This window comes from Cuculus canorus, chromosome 2 (genome assembly GCF_017976375.1).
Source record: "Cuculus canorus isolate bCucCan1 chromosome 2, bCucCan1.pri, whole genome shotgun sequence".
Lineage (NCBI taxonomy): Eukaryota > Metazoa > Chordata > Aves > Cuculiformes > Cuculidae > Cuculus > Cuculus canorus.
In genome coordinates this window covers 2,737,565-2,743,564 of record NC_071402.1, presented here as the reverse complement: position 1 = coordinate 2,743,564, position 6,000 = coordinate 2,737,565, and positions in this window count along the sequence as shown.

Below are 6,000 nucleotides of genomic sequence, written 5' to 3'. Positions count from 1 at the left end.
TGGCCCTCCTCTGGACTTTGACCAACAGATCTATGTCTTTCTGGTAGTGAGGACTCTAGAACTTAATGCAGTACTCTAGATTAGGTCTCACAAGAGCAGAGTAGAGGAGCAGAATCACCTCCCTGAACCTGTCAAGTATGTGTCGACACTGCAGTGTCAAGCAACAAGGTCAGAGTTTCCTAACAACTGATGATTGGGTGCTATTGCTTCCATACGTGGCTATGACTGGGATGAAACCCTGTTCCTGGGACCGCTCTTCTACTGCACAAACAAGGTGTCATTCAGAAACGTACTTGTTCCGATGTTGTTGTGGACAGTCATGCAGTATTTGTCTTCCTTTGAACACATGGAAATTGTCAGACAGTTCTTGTTGGACTCCTGCTCTTGACATACATAGCACATGAATTGGTAAGCTAGGGAAAAGAAAAAAAGAAAAAACATGGAAAAAAAAGAAACTATATGATTTAGGAACCAAACACCTACCACCCAGATCAATTTTCCTAGCTATAGCCTGACGAATGCTTGTGTGCAAATGTCCAGTGCCTTTCTGTATCCTTTGACCCATGGCAGCAATGTTAAATCCCTCTCCATCTCATACATCTCAGACTGTGAAGTATTATCGATCTGTTTGCAATCTCTGGGAGCAGTAGATGTAAGTGGAATTCACGGATTTGGGGTCTTTTATCATGGAGATTATTACTGAGCAATAGCTTCTCTGTCCTGAGAGCTTTGCCACATGAATTGCCAATTACTGCTCAGTCACTTCTCCTGAGCAAGCCTATACAGGGCTTGCCAGGGAGAACTTGAGGATGCCTGGAGCATTTTGAGGAGGTGGACAGTGCTCAGTGTCCTACTTCTCTTCCATCTGGCTTGGAGAGTACTGTCACATATTTTTTCTTGTGGTCAAAAGCCACTGACTGAACTGCCCTAACCACAGTCCTAGGAAGTATGATGAGAGCAGTCAGATGCTCTGTTGAACTTCTGCACACTGCTCTAAGTTAGGGAATAAATGGGAAGTCTTAACTTAAAATAGGGTTTAACACAGATTTGGTGAGATAATTCATATATCTCTAATACAGATACCAATGGTGGCCGGCACCATGGGCAGACAGCCATGAATTTTCTTGTCTATCAAGGATGTGAACACTTGCCCTCAGATCCAGAAGGTGATAGGACAAACCTCTAAGAAAGCCTCTGGAAAGTAATGATTAAAAGGGAGAAAAGCAAAAACACAATCTGGATGAGAAACCACACCAGAGAGTCTGCAGAACACTCCTCACCTAGGCAGATTAGTTGATTTGTAGATTTTATGGTGCGGTTAGTTTCTGAACTTGCAAAATCACCCAGAGCAAAGTATGTGGGTTTGTGTGTAGGAGAGGGGATGAGGTACTTTAAAAATACAGACATTTTTGGAAAGAGAAGTAAAAACTGTACAGAATGCTTGCTAAATTCCTGATAAGTCTGTCAGTATGGAACGGGCTAAAAACAACTTGAGGACACGTTCCTGTGTAAGCAGTTTTGACCGATAAGAAGTTGGCAGCAAGAAAGTGCAGTGTAGGTCAGAGTCAATGAAGTGAGAAGTTCCTGATTAAGGGAAGTAAAGGCAAGGGAAGGGAAAAGCTATGAACAGTTGATGCTAAGAGTGCCATAACACTGTGTAGATTTTTGCTTTGTTCATCATTAGAAAAGTCATATCTTCATTTAAAAGATAGAGGAGATGCAATAAAATTCAACCAGTTTTTTGGGACAAACTTGAATGACATTATAAGCAAGCCCAGGGAAAACAAACAAGTTAGAATGCAACAGAATAGGTGCAAAGCCAAATGTGAAAACACACACACAGGATAGTTCACAATGGTTATGGGTCACGCCGATTGGAACAATGCAACTCATAAAGTTCTCCAGAGTTTTGCTGTGGGCTCAGGATTATACAGTATCATCACTAGTGAGAGTAGGGATGGGATAGAGGATGCGCATCACATTTTCAGGTGTGAAAAGTGAAGATAACTGAAAATATACTGTAAGTGGTGTTCTGAGTGATTTTGATAGATGAATGTAATGAAAGAATGAAAAAAAAAGAGTGGATTCCATTCAAAAAAGAGAAATACATTATCCTAAGATAAAAATTAGCCACTTCGATGTAGGATGAGGAACAACTCGATGAGTTACAATTAAAAACTGCAGTGTAAACCTCAGGAGTCAACTGTATCACACTACAGCAATGAAAACAAACATCACCCAAGGGAACACAGGCAGCAATGTCATGTGCAAGATATGCAAAGTGGCCTTTCCACTCTGGCAAGGCCTCAACTGGAACACCGATGCCCATATCTGTATGCGGCACTTCAAAAAATATGCGAAACATTTGAAGACCAGAGGAGAAGGAGGAGAAATGGTCAGATGACTTGAAAGTTACCTCTTAGACAAGGTTAAAAGCCTTTCGGTTACTAAAATGAGAAAATGCTGAGGAAAGACACAGTAGCCATCTTCACGGTAGCAAAAAGAAGCTGCAAAGAAGAAAGTAATGAACTGTTCTACACATTCTATTTCATGGTTGCCCTATTCCTGGAGATGTTAAAGAGCAGGCTGGATGAAGCTATGAGCAATCTAATCCAATGGGAGGTGTCCCTGCCCATGGCAAGGGGGTTGGAACTGGATGATCTTTAAGGTTCCTTCCAACCCAAACCCTTCTCTGATTCTACGGTGAAAACACGGAACTGTACAAAAAGAGTTGTTAAGAGATAATAAAATTAACTTCCTAAGGGGATGAGGATTTGAGCAAGTCCAGCCTCTAGAATCTTTGTTGAAAACTTTCAAGAACACATTAGGCAAATATCTGTCTGGTTTGTTCCAGCATTAGAACAGGGAAAAGGATCATCACCTAATAATGCTTCTTCTGGACTTAATACATCTATAGCAGTGAGTTCATGGAAGCAAATGGCAACAGATCCTCTTTGGTGGGCTTTGAGATCAAACGGTATTAGGCTAAAATCATAGAATTTTATAATGATATATTAGGCCTACTAAACTGTGTCCTCAAGTGCTACATCTACATTTTTTTGAACACCTCCAGTAACAAAATTTTTCCCAACATCTAATCTGAACCTCTTCTGGCTCCACATTCAGTCAGAAAATTGCAGTCTCTTACTCTTGGATGTGAAAACCTTGATACTAGAATTACTAACATTCTTCAGTCTAGACTGGGCTACAGAAAGGTGCTGTATACAAGACTGTCCTTAAGTCCATTTGGAAGCTGATGCTGATATAAAATGTCATCAGCCTACTACAGCAATAAGGTAACTCACCATGAATGTGTGCTACTAGAGCCTTGGATCTCTTAGCTTTCCAGTTCATCCTGGGTAACACTAAGGACTTTGTCATTGGTAATTACTCTTCTCTGCCTATGTTGTGTTACTGCATTCAGGAATTATAGGCACAAAATGCTTTCATTTTTTAGAATTGTATGCCTTTTTTCCCACCCCAAAAGTGGCCAAAGCTTCTGATCTTCCAGGCATGCTGCAGAATCATCTGTTCAAAAATTGTAGGAGTAGGGGGTTAGTACATCAGAGAGCAAGAATTAATTAGCTGTCTCTTTCTCAACTCCTGCTAGATATGTATCATGGTTTCTGGGAAACCACCAGGCGTGGGGGAAATATTGGCAATCTGGTCATTATTCCTACGTGCAAGCAGAGATGTAGCAACAGGTCTCTGTCCCAGAAGAAAGATTCACATTCAGAGTACCTCAGGCTTCTCTTAGGGAGACGGATACCTTTCAGTTGTGGAGTCCTCAGCACAGGAAGGACATGGATCTGTTAGAGTGAGTCCAGAGGAGGCCATAAAGATGATCCAAGAGCTGGAGCACTTCCCATACGAGGACAGGCTGAGAGAGTTAGGATTGCTTAGCCTAGAGCAAACTCCAGCAAGACCTTCTAGCAGCCTTCCAGTACTTAAAGGGGGCTACAGAAAAGCTGGGGAGAGGGTCTTTATCAGGGAGTATAGAGATAGGATGAGGGGGAATGATTTTAAGCTGAAAGAGATTTAGCCTAGATATCGGGAAGAAATTTTTGACTATGACAGACTGAGGCACTGGCATAGGTTGCCCAGTGAAGTCGTGGATCCCCTATTCCTGGAAATGTTCAAGGCCAGGTTGGATGAGGCTTTGAGTAGCCTGGTCCAGTGGAAGATGTCCCTGCTTATGGCAGGGCGGGTTGGAACTGGATGATCTTTAAGGTCCTTTCCAACCCAAACCATTTAATGATTCTATGGTTCTATGAAGATGACACATGCACAGAAAAGCTCTTTCATCTCTTCCTCTGATTTAATCTGCCAAAACTCTCACTGCAGCATTTCCTAGGGAGCAAGACACATGGCAAACCACATGGCTTGCCACAATGGAGGAAGCAGCAACACTGAAAAGTCCATAAAATACTCAGCCACTCATATTGCAAAGTTGGTGACACCCCTCTCAAATTTTGCCACTCGGAAAGTTGTCACCATCTTCTCTATAAATCTTATCTTTACTAGTAGCAGCATTAGGGGCTCACCTTGCTCTACACACAGGACAGCAGCCAGCAAGGTGACAAGAGTAGTCTTCATCTCCACCAGATCCTCTCAGGCAGACTGGAAAGATGTTTGCAAGGCAGGTTACGTATCTTTTGAACAGCAGCAGTTTTATAGGTTCCAGACGACTCGCGGGTGGACATGAAATCAACCCAAGGGTGTGTGGTGTGCATGTGGGAGTTGCTCATGCTGGTGCCCATGGAACAGGCTGGCACCTTGGGGAAAAATCCTTTGAGCAACACATTTCTTGCTCTTCCAGTCCTATGAGTGATATGGGAAGTGAGGATCTGCTCTCTTCTCCTCGGAGTTATTTTGTCCTCCTTCCTACCTTCCAGCACAAGCAGCAGCTGCACTAATGAAATAATAGAGGCTGGAAGCATGGGGAGATAGTCCTAGCAGTACATTTTTCTAATGCTTTTGGATAGTCAACGAGTAATGTACCGGGGTTCATACTGTTCATTTACTTTTAAGTATTCCACAGCACCAGAAGCTCAGACTCTCAACTGGCCTGTGCTGGTTTGTGTACAACAAAATCAGTGCATTTTATTATAAATTAAATTAGATAATAAACAGAAGAATGTCCTCAAATTTTCATGTCAGTCTTAATTTCTTTATCAATTTTCCATTACCTGTATTTAATCATAGAATGGTTTGGTTTGGAAGGGACCTTAAAGATCATCCAGTGCCAACCCCCTGATCCTTCTGCTTGCTTCTCTCTTGGCTGTAATTCTCAAATACTTTATACACTTTTTTAATTTAATTAAGTTTTGCTCCTGTTTCAGGGGTCCTTTAAAGAATCTGCTTTTCTTCCAGCAGTTTCTGGAAATTATACCTCCATTTATGATACCATAAATTAGAAACTTAGAGTCATAGAATGGTTTGATTTGCAAGGGACCTCAAGGACCATTCAGTTCCAACCCCCCCTGCCATGGGCACAGACACAATCCACTGGATCAGGTTGCTCAAAGCCCCATCCAGCCTGGCCTCGAACACCTCCAGGAATGGGGGAGCCACCTTTGCCAGTGCCCCACCACTCTCACAGTAACAGATTTCTTCCTAACATCTAATCTATATCTCCCTCTTTCAGCTTAAGAAAATTGACATCTTGGAATTGCTGGATTTGCAAAAAAAGCCATCTCTCCAAGTTCTCCCTTTTTCAATCTCTCCTCTTAAATCAATTCCTTTTCTTCTATTCCTCTGCATTGCTCTCGTCTGAATTCCTTAACAACTGTTTCTGACATTTTGGGAAATAGAATCATAGAATAGTTGGGTTTGAAGGGACCTTAAAGATCATCTTGGCAGTTCCAATGCCCCCCTGCCATGGGACACATCGCACTAGATCAGGCTGCCCAAGGCCCCATACAGCCTGGCCTTTAACACCTACAGGGATGGGGCATCCGCAACTTCCCAGGGCAACCTGTTCCAGTTCCCCCCCCACTC